At 39.3% G+C, this 17,809-nt stretch overlaps 1 protein-coding gene across 3 annotated transcripts in view; it reads left to right on the top strand.

The window, feature by feature from the left end:
• Nucleotides 1–17,809, top strand: part of LOC139612752 (low-density lipoprotein receptor class A domain-containing protein 4-like) — a 229,446-nt gene that overhangs the window by 103,552 nt on the left and 108,085 nt on the right. The gene's annotated exons all lie outside the window — the stretch shown is intronic.

Genomic DNA, 17,809 nt, shown 5'->3' on the forward strand with positions numbered 1-17,809 from the left:
GACTCTTCAACCAGGTCCTTGTACCCTTTGTATCAAACTTGGAAGAAGGGAGGCCATTAATCATCATTAGGTTTGATATGTTTGAGACCAGCCTTCTTGTCTGAGCTCATATTGTTCATAAGGCTAAAGTTCCTCTCACACTCTGCTGTGCTGACAGGGGATGTTTTCAGCTAATGAGCAGTTTTAGGTTTCCAGTAGGTTCCACATCCTACTCAAGTTAAATTGCTTGCAAGTCAATAATATAATATTATTATATAATATATAATATATAATATTGATTACAGAGACCCAACAAGTCCCTCCACGAGCAAGCACCTGGTGACACTGGCGAGGAAAAAACTTATTCTCAGGAGGCAGAAACCTCGAGCAGAACCAGACTGAGGTGGGCGGCCATCTGCCTCAACTGACTGGGTTGAGTGAGAGAGAGAGAGGAAGGTAAGGAGAGAGAGAGAGAGCAGGAGGAAGAATTCTGTAAATTCCACAGAGATCGATAATAATAATAATAATAATAGTTTTAGCAACAGGTGGGGAGCAGGATCATGGGGGATGGTAGGTGGTTTGCAGTCACATATCTAGACTTTACAGCTCTGGAGGCAGATATACATGCAGAGAGCAACAGAAGGGGAGAGAGAGACAGAGACAGAGCGAGAGAGAGAGGACAGGAAGGAAAAAGAGAGAAGGAGAGCGAAAAGGAGAAGAAAGCAGGAGAGGATGGGGGGGGGGTTACTTGTGCTTGAAGGAAGAGAGTAAGAATGAGACAGTGGTTTTCAAAAGTTTACAGTAATCTTGTCGGCAGGACAGCATAGACTATACTGTGCAAACATTAGTGTTGTGGTTGTCCACTGTGTTCTAGTCTGTTTTTTATCCAAATTTTTACCCAATAACTTCTCCTTGTTTTTTAACTGTACCTTTTTACTGGACTGGACATCTGGATTTTAAGTTCAGTGAAATGAGCTGAGCAAAGGCCAGAAAACAGCAAACTTTTTTCACTTTGTCATTATGGGGTATTGTGTGTAGAATTTTGAGGTAAAAAATGAATTTAGTCACTTTTGGAATAAGGCTGTAACATAAGAAAAGGTGGAAAAAGTGAAGCGCCGTGAATACTTTCCAGATGCACTGTACATGTTTGTCTCTTAGTCTCTGAAACTACTGCCCCATTTAATAATAGTATTGTGGCCTTGGTATACTACATACCATTCCTATGCAAAACAGCTTTTTCAAGGATTTTAGAAATAAAGGCAAGGTTCGATATACTGTAGGTCTATAGTGAAGATAAAGATGCTACTGAATCAGAGGAGGGCAAAATGATATGTGATCAGACATGGAGGTCAACATTTTCAATAAAAAAACATGGACATGAATAGTGCTAATGCAATGGTCAGGCCATGATGTTATGTGTCAGACTTCATTTATGGAAGAGCAGTTGACTGGATAATATAAGACTGTTATCGTTACTTGAATGTAACATATAGTAAACAGAGAACATCCATTTGAAAGGACAGCATTCATCTCACCAACCACGCAGACACTTGTGGAATGATCATCACGAGTAAAGGAATTTATAAAAGCTAGTCTATTCAAATACACATCCTCATTCTGCTGACACTAATAAGGTGTTTAAACATGAAGGGAAACTCTTTGCTATTAATATTTAACTGTATAGAGATCCATCAGTAAACTTAAGACCTGATGATATTTACCATACCCCCACCCAAAAGCGGCTCCTCCTCATTTATGCAGGAATTTAAGCCTTCAGGGGGAAATTAGCTATAGAGACCAAAACCGTTTTTTGTACCAGGCTGGAAACATGTTTATTTCTGCTGGAGTCTACGGGGTTTGACTCACTTTTGGAGCCAACCTGAAGCGACCATTTGAGGAACTGCAGTTTTTGGCACTTCCATGTTGGCTTCATTTTTCAGCCTTGGAGGTTGCCACTTGGTTTTACAGGAGGAGGATTTACAGCATGCTTCAGGTGTATAATGCTGGCAATACAAACAATGCAGATCCTGGTACTGCTGAAGCCAATTCATTTTAATTTGAGGACAGATCAGTGTAGATTCCAACAAAAAAAAATCTCACATCCTTAGGCATATTGTGTCTGCCAGGTCTGAACGTCAGCCACATTTGAAACAACACATCAAGTAGAAGCATCCGACTGTCTTTTGAAGTATGTTTGAGTGAATGATAATCACAAGAAATCACTAAGAAAGAGGAAGACTGAGCCAACAGCTACAAAGTTCTTCCACTTAAGTCAAACTCATAGCATATACACATAAAGCATAAACTCAAATTGATTTTCCTTTGCTTTTAAAAGTAAACTCCGTCTCTGACTCGTAGTAATATTCAGTAATATTAGTTTGTGAAGCAGCAATGACTGGGGGCTGGGGATGGATGGGTAGGAGGTAAAAGAACTTCAATCAGACACAATGCAACAAGTGTGGAAATAGCTGTAGCTATTTGTATATGTACTAACTCTAGTTTATTATCTCCACAACATCACTGTAATGAACGCACATATTAAATGAACTGTATCTATTGTACACAATACAGTGCAAGTTAACGTCACCATCAAGCTTTTCTTTAAAATACTTAGACAGTGTCTCTGGGTCTGGTGAAAATTTAGTAGCAAAAACACTCACTGACTTAGTGCACAAGAAAATATATCAGTGGTGTGACCAAATGCCAACAATAAGTTTAGGCCTCCTCTGTGCAGGTTTGTCAACATGCTGTTTTGCTAGGGCAGACTGGCTTTCATTATGGTTCCCTATACGTCAACTCCAATTTTGCAAGTGTGGCAATGCAGCATTACCTCCAGGGCTCACACATGTTTTTACAATGAAACTCCTGCTGTCTTGCAGCACAAACTTCTGGGGCCAACTTTGTGCAAGATGCAGAAGACAGTGACTCACTGGTGGTATCACCAACAACAGAGGAGTCAGGGAACGCCCACAGTGCCATTAGTGGCTCTGACAGATGTGTTACTTGATACATCCAGGTCATGCCCTCTGCAGCGACTGAGCTCCAACTGGTGCTCGCTAACAGCAACTCTGCAATCAATGGTTGTAGTACTAGCATACAGGTCCCTAAGATTTACTGCATACCTTAACAGCAAACCTCACTGTGCAGAGTCTCAATCTTGCAGAGTAGGTTTGATACATCCATGATGTCAATAGTCACCAGCGGCAGCTCAACCAGGTAATAGGAGATGAATCGAGGGATGTTTTAAGTAAACTTTTAATATTATTAACATCCCTCTGGTCTCCGTTAAAGACCACATGCCATTGCTTAGCATTGAGACAAAGTTCAAACAAGACCTTTCTTGAAGGCTCAGTCCATTTGAAGTCAAAGGTGTTTGAAGTCATTAGGGCTAACTAGCAAAAACCTTTTTTGTGTATTCCAGTTTGGGTGTGAAAGACTAAGGCTTTCAAATGAGCTATAACAAAGTTTAGGTCTGACCCCGCCTCCTCGGCTTGTCATTCAAAGAATGTGAGAATTGATATGAGGAGGGGGTGTTGATTAATTTAGACTAACATGTTCTTCTTGCTGCAACCAGGTTTCAGTAATACAGATGTAATCAATGTGATGACCAGTTATCGAATCATTGATTTATAATTATTTAGATGACAGCAATCTAATATTTAATTTTTCAGTTTTTAGTTCTATTGTAGTAGTTGTATTAGGTTTTCATAATTACGCATTTTTTGTTGATTTTTGATTTATTTAATTTAGGTGGTCAGTGTGCAGATACAATCTTGAGGCGATTTGCAGACTTTTGGGAGGGTGACAGCCCCGAGGAAACAGCAGAGAAGTGTGTAGGACTGCAACTCTGCCTCCTAGTTGCAACTCTGGGATGTCATGGCTTTAGCTTTCTAATAAACCCTGTCAGATTTCTAGACATGAGAGTTGCATCATCCAAAGTAGGATGAATGCCATCTCTCCTAATCAGACCATGTCTTCCTAGAAGCTCCTCCAATTGTCTATGTTGCTCATGTTATTTGCTGGATAGCCAATGACAACATGTGGCTATACATGTCAGATTTGGTGTGAAGTCCAATATTGTTTTAGTAAAATTTCACACTGTTTCCACATTAATTTTGATTATCTCCAATTGCTGTAACTGGGTGTCCGCTGTCAATCTTACTATATTTGCTACTGTTATATTTACAATTAGCCTTGATGGTGATTTACAAAAGCATCTGAAAATGATTTACAACCATTTCTAAACATTTTTGGCACAAACTGCTGAGGACACATTTTTCTCATGCTGTGTTCATTTAAACAGCTTTGATTTGTTTAGCTGAACAGGCAGCCAGTCAGACTGGCTATGTGCTCAGATTCAGTTGTTGATATGATGGCCGAGGTTAGTGAGTTTAAGACATTATTTTGGCTCAGCCTGTCGACGCTGCCTGCCTGCAGAGATCCCCAACTAGCTTGGCTAGGTAGCGTGTGGGTGTGTGTGGAACTATGGGTGTCTCTGTGTGCGTGTATATGTGTGAGTGTGCATGTGTTTCATGTCTATTTGTCTGTGTTGTGTGCACATGTGTGTGTGTCTATACTTTAATCATGTGTGTGAGCGTATGCGTAGGCAGAGTGTTAAAGCTGACAGTGAGCAAGCAACCTGAGGACATATTTATGGATTTCTCACTGTCAACGTTAACCAGTGAATATTAACCTGATGCTCTCTCAGCACCTTAAACTGCAAAACACATAGAGCCGGCATTTTCACATTTTCTTTCTCATGTTAGAAATGCACTGATAAGTCTGTTATGTAAGAAAGTGCGTGGAAAAAATGGGAATAGGCCTAGGTTAAACTGTCCCATTATTACTGCCAAATTATTTCATCTTGATAAAGATGAATATAAATGGAGGTAGATCTATGTATTATAATCCATTATGTATTAGGAGGCCAAAACTCAGCAGAACTGTGGGTTTAACTCATTGTCAGGGATGTTCAACTTATTCCCATCTAATGACATCTAATGTATAATGAACTGGACTTAGAGATAGATAAAGATAGATAGATAAAATTAATATTTGGTGCTTTTGAATATTGACTGAGGAAGGTCATTAAATTGTCAGATAAAAATCTTTAAACAAACAAATGTAGGCAGGCAAGTAATTTGATTTAATCTGTGGCAAAATGACACTGGAAATACAATGAGAGATTGGAAAAATGTGGACACAGCATTCTGTCATCCCTTTTAAAATAAGAGCAAATATCTTCATGTGATGAGACAAAATTTAAGACCTCTCTCAATCAATATAATAACAAAAGATGGCTTTGGGTGATGTCATGAAGTTGTTGTCTTCACTGCCATTGGCTAAGCTTCTCCCAGTTTGGATTGGATTGAATTATCTACAGATGTCCCCCTCTCCAAATCAGCAAGACTGCTGATAACTTATGAACCAGACAGGAAACCAGGTTTTTACTATCTGCAGAGGTGTCCTCCTCTCCACAAGAAACAGACCACAGGATTAAAACTGATAGGAACACAGAATAAAGCATTCACTTTAAAAATCAGTGACTCACCAACACTTTTCAGCGGGCAGGTAACGTCTTGGAGTGGCTGGAAACTGGGAGTCCTTACTTTTGATTCTTTGATAACTTATGAACAAGACGTTCAGGATGTTTTTACAGGCAGCTGAATTATCCACAGAGAAGTCCTCCCCTCCATAACAAATGGACCAGGGGACTGAGCAGTTAGTGATACTGTATGTCATTCCCCTTCTCTCTGTCACTCTTCACTGGTTTTTACCAGCAGCCAATCAGCAGAGGTGTCCTCCTCTCCATAACATACAGACCAGGGAACTAAATGTTCTATAGGATATGTGAATTTATGGGTTTGTTATGTTTAGCTAGGTGTCCCCTGGTCAAAAAGATTTAAGGGCCTTAATAAGAGGTTTAGGTCAAAAGGTCTAGGTGCCATTGGGAGATGGATGACTTCCTCATCTTATGTGATGAAGCCCTTTTCCTGTTTTTACAGGAAATCATATGTTTACCCTAGGTTCATGAGAACAACCAACCTATATAAGTGGGGCATTGGATCTGTTATTTAGGGGAGATTCATATTGGCTCTGACTCCTCTCTCAGGCAATCCATGGTGCTTGATTTGATGCTGGACTTCTTTGTAATAAACCTCTTTATATACAAGCAAGACAGTGTCAGTGGAGTTTTCTTCATCATCATCACATCATCGCTGTTTAAGAAACAACAATAACTTAAGATCCAGCCGTCTGATGACTAAAATCCTTCATCCGGCTAAAATATATAGTTGAAAACTACCAAGTATATCTAAAATTTGACTTAAAAAAACAGGATAAAAGTCAGTTTTGTTTTTCATTGAAAAACATTCAGGGCAACCACAACCCTGATGCATGCGCCTAGAGGATACCAAAAGAAGCGGACTGTTATCATGATTAAAATCACTATTTCTCTGGTTTGAGAATCAACGGAAACATTTGGGATTATGTAAGTACATAACTCAAAAAATATATGACAGGTCTAGTCATTTTTAAACATTTGAATGTTGAAAAGTGACATAACTTTAAATTAAATGATCATTCTCTTCTGCTCCATTTAGGATGAACTAATTGTTATGGATTTTCAATGTTGTGTCACAGAGAAAAGAAAGATGAGAGCAACGTGACTTTCTTTTCCATAATCATTGCTTCAGATATGAGGAAATTCTCATGAAGTGTCCAGTGTGTTCTACCAGGCCAGCTGTAGGCTCCAGAACAAAGTATATAGATAGAGAAGATACAAATACAGTTTAACTTTGCTGCCACATGATGTGACCACATCTCCCTGAGGCATTCACAAGTACATTCACTTCCTGCCCACAACCCATGCATACACACACACACACACACACACACACACACACACACACACACACAGACAGACACACACCCATGCACACCAGAGCAGTAGTGATGCATTGTCTGGACTGCAGAAAGGAGACGCAGCCTGAAGGTCTCTCTCTACTTCTCTTCGTCTTTCTGCCACTGTTTCTCTCTCTCTCCCTCTCTCTCTCTCTCTCTCTCTCTCCTTCCTGTGAATGTCAATTGTGCCAAGTCAGCACGACTCCGACGTGCTTAATTAGCAGAGCCAGTGAGAGGAGAGGAGAGAAGAGGAGAGGAGACAAGAGTGAGGATATTGAGAGAAAGAAAGATAAGAAATGATGAGACAAGGGGAGAGAGAGAGAGAGAGAAGGAGAAGAGGGGAATTAGAGTCAAATACGGGAGAGGCAGAACGAGTACAACAAGAAGGTAGAGACAGATTTGGTGGAAAACTGGAAAACTGTCCCATTATTTTTTCATTCACAAATCTCAATTATTAAAATTAATGTCCTCCCAAGAATCAGCTTTCTCATCTCAATGATACATTTACCACCACTTAAAGACCACTGTTAAAAAAACCAAAAAACATATAGGTTTATATGTCCACTATTCAAGGACAAAAAGGTGAAGGGGGATTTGGTGTACCTAACCTCCAGTAATTTTTACTTTGCTCTGTCTGTAAATGGTTAAATCCTGCTTCTTGTGTGTCTTTGAAGAGAATATGGTGTACCCTCAAAGGTTACAAGATCTGATCTACTCCAAAATTTCATTAAGTCATCATTTGAGGATCAAGAAAGAAATCTGTCTTAATTATTACTGAGGTAATCACCACTTAGTGTCTTACCAAAAAGCACTGCACCATCTTGTCAAACTGGTGTCTTCAATTTGCTCTATCTCATAACAGTGACATCCACTTGGGAAGCAATCTCATTTCCTCAGTGGAGCAGTAAAGAGGTGCACACCTTCTGTGTGGGCCTCTGAGCATTTCAAGGCATCCAGAAACATTATAATCTACCCAGCACACCTTTCTTTTTCTGTTTCCAACTCTGCACAGGCCTTAGGCCCCACAAAGTGCATATCGCTATACAGAACTGCACATAACTGCAGTTCTCTCCATACATCCATTTCATATGGCCTGCCCCACCCATTGGACTAGTCTTGACAATTTACTCCATCTTGCAAAAGGCTTTCTGTAAGCCCCTGTCTATTAACAGACTGTGGAAGGTGGACCTCTAGTCAAATAGCTTCATCTCAAATCAGGAACTAATCTGGTAGAGCATGCAATCGCCCTCCAGTAACCCCAAACATCAAATTAGTCATTTGAATATCATACACAGAACATATCTTGCTCCCTGCACATTGAAAGCACTGCACTCATTGCACTCAAAATGTGTTGGGCACATTTTTTCATATGGAATCGGAGTGCCCAGGAGTTGCAGAGTTCTGGACGAGGGTTTCAGAGATGCTATCGAGCATTACTTAATGACAGCTTCAACCTGGAACTCTGTACTAAGCAGAGACATCTCTGGCCTTACAGCTGCCAAGTGACTAATAGATTGTACATGGAAAGTTTCTAATTCTGTCAATATACAAAGATGGCTTCCTGACATACAACACCGGGCTGCCAACATGCAGCAGCCAAAAACATTCCACACTGAAAACACGCATTCATTATAATAAAATCCTTAATATAACTGGTCTCTGTGTCCATAAGGCTCAGGGTGGGTGGGGTGGTAGGAAGCCAGAGGGAGGGATATGGAAGGGGGAAGCACTCCTCTATCTTCTTTTCATTTTTCTTTATTTCTTTATTTATTCATTTTTTTGGTTGTGTGTCAGTTTTGTGCTGATTAATTCATGGACATTTGTATTGTATCATCCTGTTTTTTTTGTGATTGACCAACTTGTAACCCCACTCCTGTATAATCATGTTTTAATACTAATTAAAAACCAGAAATGACAGAAATAGAGGGAGGGAAGAGAGTAGAAATAGGAGTGATGAGAGGAGAAAGAAAACAGAAAAAGGAATCGGTTGGAAAGCTGCCCCAGTTCTTCATGACTCAGAGATGCATCTGCAACACATTTATTACCTTACTGCCTTGCAAACCTGCTGCTGCTACATATCAAGGATGCAGGCTGGAGGGCAGAGAGAGCAGGGAGTAAGCAAAACATTATGTGAAATACCCCCAAAAAAACTACGACCCACATATGCTGGAATCTGGACTGGACATGCTCCAATCACAGCATTGTAAGATGTCATATCAAAAAATTTCCAAATATGATCCAGATTCTTGCAAGAGCCTGAAAAGGATATCACCAGATCCTTGGAGTTTTGGTGCTGTGAAAAGGCTGAAATGTAGAGCATGATGGGTACCAAGAGGACAGACAATTCACAGTTACCATGGCAAGTGCAAACCCCAGCACTTGACTAATCAACAGTATGTAGTATTTTAATGTGCATTATACTCAAAGTAATAAAAACAACCTGGATCAAAGGTTGAAGTAATATTTCAATTTAAAGCACATGGGAATTGTTGGCAGCTTCATTTGATGGGGGTTCCACAGTTTTTAGGCATAAGTGTTAGTTATCTCATCTAATGATGTAAGTTACCTGACTTGTGCCTAACTTGTAAGCCATTTAAGTGATACTGACAGGAAGTTTTGAAGTTGTCTAACAATAGAAACTAGAAATCTTAAGGTAAATAAACTTTAAATTAATAAAATAAACTATGAATTTCTGCCAGTGTATTCAAGCCCCCAAACATTCCCACAATTGAGCCTAAAAGAATGGTGTCTTTAGCATCAACACATCTACTTAGTTATGTTACACTACACCTGTGAGTTATTACGATTCATAGGCTGAAATCTCAATTTGCTGCAATAGCATATGTGAAGAGTTGGTGAAGTAAAATGTATAAATCATATTAGAGGTTGTTGTCGCTGCCAGCATCAGAGGATTACCATTATTATCTGGGAACAATGAATGTCTGTAAAATTACTCCAATATGTTTTCAAGATGCCTCTGTCTAGGGGTTGGCAAGTAATTTGGCCTTGGGCCAGTTTTTTTAATCCATTAGATGGCGAACCAGAACATAATCAAAAGTTAATTTAAGAAATTGATCGATCAAAATGCTTATGGAATTTACTTTGTTACTGTTCACGTGTGGCGCACAGTCTCATACAGGAATAGGCAATCTGGCAAAAAGATCATGACAATCTTTTTGGGTAGAATCTCAGTCCATGATCTTAATCATGATCTGAATTCTGTTTCCGCTCTGATTTTATGGTGAAAGCACTGACTAAAAGTTGTGATTCTTATCTTTCTGCCACTTTGATGCTTTTTTTGAACGTTTGTCTGCTTGCCACTACTCCTCTCCCACAATGCTGTCTTCTGTTGACAACAACCATATCACACTTTTTGCTTAGTTCATATGGAGTATTCTTTGGACAGTGCTGTTGTTTATTTATGAGGTGCTATATGTAAATGTTTTGATTTGAAAGTTCAGTCACTGCTGACCAGCTAGCCCCAGCTGGTTCTGCTTCAGACTGTTGTGGCTGCAGGCAGGTCTCTCGTCCCACAGGTGGACTGTAACTCCACCACTTTGGACTGCAGCTGGTGATGAAGGCTGTTCTGATCAGCTGGAGAACTTTTACATGTGCCGCTACACCAAGCATGTGGAGGCTGCAGAGCAGAACAAGGACTGCCATCGCCAGTCACAGAACAAGCTAGCTGTGAACAAGGTTAACAGTGATAGTGCCTTTTTGGCTGCATCGCAACAGTGGGGCCAGCCCTGTAGTCTGGAATGTCACATGATATTTCTACCATTGGTCAGCATTCTTCAGGTGGGGGTGGGTTCTCTATTTGAAAATTATAACTGAATGTGAGTTTGTCAGTGCGATATTGAAGATGAACAAAAAAAAATCATATTATCAAAATAATCTGGTGGGTCAGATATTATTGCTGGTGGGCCAGTTTTGGCCAGCGAGGCACCAGTTGCTGACCACTTGCCTAGACCAAAGTGATAGACCAATGAACTGATACTGATACTGGAAAGTGTTGCTCAAGATCCTCTCAGATCAAGTTTATACAACTGAGGAACTCATCATATAATAAAGAAAATGGGCAAGTCTACTGCAGTTTATGAGAGATGGATAATGTAAAAATGTTCATATCCAACTCCTTCTGAAATATCCCTTGAAGTCTTAGTGCCAGTAACATTAATGTCAGCATTTCATTGAATGATAAAATGACTCTGTAATCAGTCCTCTCCACACAGAAAAATCAATACTGGGAGTCTTGTAGCCTGTGTGGTAAGATGGTAAAATAGACCGGCTTGAGCATTAACACTGGAGGACATGGAGGGGGCCATGTGTCATTTAATGGCCCCTCTTATTGCCTTCACACAGTCTGTGCTGTTTTAGAAGTGTGCTACAGTATGTTACATCGTAAAGCTGCTAGTCTGAGAGTAGTGGCTGCAGCAAAAGCAGTCCACTGACTGTCGTTTACTCACTCTCACACACACACACACAGAACACACGCACTCAAACGGACGCCCCGAGGACAAGTTGGTCGCCACATACCCAGAAACACACTGAAAAACACACAATGCTTAAAAACAAGATTCCGGCCACCAGTCTGTCAATGGCATGTGATGGCTACAACACTTTGTTATATCACAGGCACAACCACACATACACACACACACTCTCTCGCCAAAGTGCAATTCATACACACATTTTCTGTCTAAGTCTGCATGAGCAGTTTCTTCCCCACTGCAGCACTCAGTTTCTCCTTGTTAGAGAGAGAGAGTGCAGGGGTTGAAAGTAACAGGAACTACCAATAACAAACAAACAAAGGCCCCACAGTCTCTCAGCAATCATTTCTTTGAAGACTTCGTTTGAGACCTTTGATGAGACATTGAAAATGAAAAATTGAAACATCAGTTCTGCAGTGAATGAGCCGGTTGAAAGTCAATATCACATGTCCTGTAATGCTCCACCAGTGTCATAATAGAAAGGTGATACCAGTTTGGTTTTATTGTGCTAATCTTAGTAGTTTTATTCTTCCTCTATTATGACTAATCTACTATTAATAATACTCCTCTTTCTCTTCCTTTTTTTTCCTTTTCACAGTCCTTATATCCTCATTATCACCTTCATCCTCAAAGCTTTGATCACCCACAATCTTACCATCATCATCATAATCCTCTCATCAGTTCCTTTCTATCTTTCTGTTCCTACTCTTCACTCTCTTACTTGCTTTCCCCCCCCTCTCCCTCTTCCACTCTATTGATGCACTGCCATCTGTCCTGTTTTCTTCCTACTCTTCTTCCCCCCCTTCCTCCTCCTGCCATGGAGCTGACTGTTTTTTGTTTTGCTCACCTGTCGTGGCAGACAGGCTAAGTCTTATCGCACACTTCTTCTATGTTGCATGTCAATTCATGTCAATTCCATGTTTCAGGAACATGTGGTTGTTTGGCTGTGTTGTTAGACCAGTAACTTGTGAGTCAGTTATTATCAATGATATCAAGAGGACATGACAACTTCCCAAAAGTGAAGTCAAAACATCTTGGTCACCTCCTGGTGGCTGGCTGACACCAGCTGATAATAAAAACATCAATTTCATTCAAAAATAAAAAGTCAAGTTCAAAAGTTCAAAAATGAATTCAGCTTGAAATTCCCTGAAACTACTGTAAGCAGAGCTTGCAACTATTTTATGTAGCTTCAAAATGGGGTGAAATGTATTCACTGAAAATAGCTACTCATTTCATCTTGTCTCATTCATCAAAGGGTTAAATGTGAAATCACAAGTCTCTCAGATTTCTTCATAGGTTTAAATGGGGTTGTATAAACATCTTATTGTTTACACCCTTTTAGTTTTAGTTTACATAACTGCATGATGAAATATGAGTAGCAGAGAAGAGGGATGCTGCTTTGTTACAGTGAAGGCAACAACAATTGAGGTTAATGATGACTGTATGTCTTGTGTATTGTGATGTTAGCTTGCTAGCAATGTTGGACACGATGAAGGCAGCATTTGTGTACTGCGATCCCTACAAAGGAATGAATAAGCCTACTGGAGCTCTTTAGAAAAGACCCTCTCTTCAACATGGCAGCTAATTATTAGCATACTGTCACGTTCTGTAAGAATATAATATATATATATATATATATATATTAAGGCTGTCAAAGTTAACGCGTTATTAACGCGTTAACGTAACATGCCTTTAACGGGAGTAATTTTTTTAACGTGATTAACGCTTGTGACATTTGAACCTTGGGCCACTCCATAGCTCGGGAAATCAGGAAGCAATGCACTGAGGTCGATGCCGTCGTGAGCAGTAATGGATTATTATTAAGATTATAATATAATGTTACAGTTAGTAAATTGGTATGCCCATATGTAATTTTTTTGTTGGGCTTTTGTTTTAGTTTATTTCAGCATCTTGTTTTACAATGCAGTTTGCACATGTTAGTTACTTGAACTGAGAGTATTTCTCATTGTAGCAATAAATAAACATGATTTTTTTGCATAAAGCAAGCATTTGTCTATTCTCATGTTGAAAAGAGTATTACAATTTGAAAAAAATCAGGTTAAGGTACATTTAGAACAGATTAAAAATATGCGATTAATTATGATTAACTATGATCACTCGTGCGATTAATCGTGATTAAATATTTTAATCGATTGACAGCCCTAATATATATGTATATATATTTTTTTACCTAACATTATTGAATTTTATTATTTTACATTACATTACATCCAATACTACATTAAGTTTCAACAAGCACTGCAGCACAGCATATAGCTTGCCAAAATATAATTTTGAAATTGTAGCTGATAAGCTGAAATGCATATTCAGTTTGAATAACTTACCTTGAGATACAGCAAAACTGCTCCCACAAGTGTCCAGCACACTTCAGTTTCCTCTCTCATGTGCAGCGCTGCTGTGGATGTGCATTGCTAAGCTGTCTCCAGAAAATTCACATCACTCAAGTGGACTTAGTTCTATAACTCTTCCATCAAAATAAGTACATTAACTCAGATTATATTCATGACATCAATGGAACATTGAGATATAAGTAAAGTACACTCATTTAATTCAAGGAATAATTAAACTACACGAAACTACATCATTGTTTTTATTTCTTCACGTGTGGAGTCACAGAAGATGGTAAATGATTAAAGGAGGTACTACATTGTTATCAGGTCTCATATTTGTACTTTATATTACATTAGTTTTAAATTTTTATTTTTTACACCTTTGCAGATTGTTTTTGAAGCCTTTTTGAAGCCTGCCCAGTATCAGTTACTTAAAGGTGCAGATTTGATAGTGGCTTATTGTGCAAACTATAATGAATGAAATGTCGGAGTATACTGCTAAGGTTTTATATTGTCATGAAAAAATCATGTTTAACAGCAGCAGAAATGCATTTTTCTGTCTGCTGCGACTTTCATATAATTTCATTACAGCTGTCATACACAGTAGACCTCTTCTTGTTTGATGGTGTTCTGATAGTTTTGTTTGCTTCCTGCTAATTTTTTTCATCCTGCAGATTCAAGTATCTGCTGATCAGATCTTGGAAGAACTAGGGGGACCTTTTTTTATCTCACTATTCTAGCATTTTTAATTCACACTAATTAATCTGTGTGTCTGCTTGTGGAAAATTGTCTGCATAATTATAACGGAGGACAGGTTTACAGTTGCGTTGCATTTTCCGACATTGTAAATGCTTTGCCTCAAATTCATGTGACACCAGGATGGGAGTGTTGCTGCAGAAGAAAAAAAAAGAAGAGCAGTGGAGAGGACACGGGATAGTCAGGAGATAGGAGAGTATAATGAAAGACACAAAATGAGACGAGGATGGACAGAGTGGAGGACAAGATGGGCTAGACAAGTTCAGAGAGTAATGAGAGAGTAATAGAGCTGGAGAGGAGAGGATAGACACGAAAATAGATGAGACTGAAAAAGGTGGCTAGACAGACAATCAGAGTAATAGATGAGACAAAATGAAAGTCAGAGTGATGCGAGGACAGGCTGGTCAGCTCACTGAGACTTCACTAATTGCCACTCAAAAGAAGGGGAGAGGGCTCTTTCCAAAGAATGGTCATACTGGTCTGTTCTTTGAATCAGATCTCTTTTCCTGCCTCCCCACCCCACACCCACCACGACTGCCGTCTAGACAAGAGCAGGACAAGCTGTTCTTGTTATGGGCAGAAAGGAGAAAATGTGCGTTGTCACTAGGTCCCTCACTGGCAGCCAGGCACATGGGAAGGGCTTGCCCCAGGAACCGATCATTAAGGTGTGTGTGTGTGTGTGTGTTTACCATGTTCTGCGTGCAGGTACCAGCCAACCATGTTTGCATGTGTTGATTAAACACAGCTGCTTCCCCCTCCCCAACCAATCTAATGAATTTCATTAAAATGTTTCCTTCCACTTTCCCTGTGAAGAATTAGAATTTTCTTCCATCTACCGCCTCGTTAAGGCCAAAATCTCCAAAAGGAGGAAGAATTCAGACCAGACGTGGAGAATCTGGCTGAGACTTGATTACGGTGGTCAATTATATCTATGTAATAAATTTAAGTAATGAGTTTGGTGCACAGGAGTGAAAGTGACTTGTTACTATGGAAAAGGCATCATTTGACTGAATATGTTAGTGGGAGTCTGTGTAAATCAGTTCTGTTCTCTCAGCCTCACGTACTGTCCACAAATGAAGCAGGACTCATTTGTGAGACTTAACGTGAAATGATTCTGTAAAGAAAAATATAACACTTTCTTGATTTCCATCATCCAACATCCAAACTAAAACAGCATGTTATGTGGGATTACCTCATTTTAATTGTGCAGCCATCTTATTTGAACCACAAAAAATGAACAGTTCAGATTTTGTATAACCTTTTAGGGGGTCTAAGGCAATGAGTTAATGAATCCTTTTTGATCCCTCCATTACTACCACTGTCTGTGCTATACACACAGTTTTTTCTACACTTGAATACTACCTGGCCCCAGGATAGCCATGTGGTAATTTGACTAAAAACAAATTTTAACCACTCGTACCATGTGGAACTATGGAGCAGTGTTTCTAAGTGGGTCGAACACATCCATCCACATCCATGTTGCACAGTCTTGATGATAAATTCAAGCTATTCTGCTGATCATGTGGTGGTGGTATTGTGCCAAGAAATGTAGCGATGTACCATCAAGGGGAAGAAAGAAGAAGATCTTTAATGTTTCTGGAAATGTTTCTAAAACTTTCCAAGAACAAATAACAGTTTTATTCAGCCACAGTTACTTATTTTACTTGCTTACTTATTTTAAGTAAAATTCTTGAGAATAAGGGGAGCATTGTAGACCACAGTGTAAAAACACATAAAGTCAGAGTTCAGTGCATTAATCTGTTGCCATGGTGCTTGGTGAGACATTTCCCTACTTCAACAAGTGACAATATAAATTCAGACAATCTAATAAAACCACGAAATGTCTGACTGTTTGAATTACAAACATGTACACTGAATAAACAACAGCATTATTATATGTCTTTCAGTGTACTGCAGACTAATAGTCACAATCTTATCCTCTACTGCTTTGATTGAGGCCAGTGTTGTTTTCTTCTGTCTCTTGTGAGTCCTCAAGTATTATGGAAGTGATTGGTGGCCCAGCCCTCAAGTCTTGAGTTCCTCCCTGGTGTCTTGGATTTTCATGTCACATGGCACTTGTGAAGTCTTTCCTTCTCCTTCTTTATCATCAATCTGAAAAAAAAAAACAACTATTTTTGTCTCTTAGGAAATCTATCCCAGGAGATGACTTGCAGCCTTTTCAACAACACTGTTATGAACCCACCTCCCCCACTTAGTTATTGTTTGTTAAAGTCTTAACTAGAGTAATAATTGTGTTGGTAGTGATCAATGAGAGCACAGTTTAACTATAACAGTGGGAACAGGAACATATGGGGCTTTCAGAATATCAAAAAATATTAAAGTAAATACACAGTACACCTCATAAGTTGCTCTTCCGGCTACATTATAATTGCTATAATAAAAGTCTTCCAAAAAGATGCTAGCCTTGTGTGTCTCAAGTCTTATAAATGTCCTTAAGTGATGTCACTCCACTTCAGTGTTGGTTAGGTCTGAAGACTACAAGTTTGAAAACTAAAAAAAATTTGTGGGTGCGGAACTAGAAAGAAGTAAGTATACCAGGCTCTGTAGCCTGTTCTTCATCTTGTTTGACGCTAGCACCTCAAAGCTACAATAGCCACTACTAGTCTACCTGAATCTCTGTCTGATCAGTTGGCGGCCAAGTTGCCTTGTGGGTAACCAGGTTTTGACAAGAAAGTAGAATTGTCCTTCACAAGTCCAACAGTGTTCACCTTGACTATTATTTTTGACGGCAAAGAGAAATTATTTTTATGATTTCAGCTGAATACAAGAGGCAACATACAAGATACGAATGTACTGAACATACATGCTGTGACAACCGAACAAACTTTTTAGACTAAATAACTGTGTATTTGATTCTTTAACTTCCAAGTTTCGTGTATTTACTCATCTCTCCAGAGACCGTCACTTTCTGGAGTGGTCATGGACTCATTGTGAGTTTCGCTCTCAGAATTGCCACTTCACACACATCATACTCTGGAACATACAAACATGGCCTTGCTTTCCATTGCATCAAACACGTTGTTATGACTTAAGTTCAGCCTGATTATTTCACTTTCACGTGTGTAGTTTTGTAAGTATTTTTCACCAGATAGTGCTAATCAGGCAAATTAATATTCAGTGGAAAATAAGCTTTTTGGTAATAACCGTGACACGTTGTGGTTTGGGGCTGCAAAACATCAAAAGCCTGTTGGAAAAAGCAATTTATTTATTTGCTCTTTTGAACAGGAGAACACACCTTCTTCTGACTTTGTTCCTGTGTGAACTCAGCACATTAACTCTGCTTTGTGTTTGAGCTCACAGGTACAGCCA

Source organism: Trachinotus anak, unplaced genomic scaffold (genome assembly GCF_046630095.1).
Source record: "Trachinotus anak isolate AG129_WGS33_773 ecotype Australia unplaced genomic scaffold, CSIRO_AGI_Tana_v1 ptg000032l, whole genome shotgun sequence".
Lineage (NCBI taxonomy): Eukaryota > Metazoa > Chordata > Actinopteri > Carangiformes > Carangidae > Trachinotus > Trachinotus anak.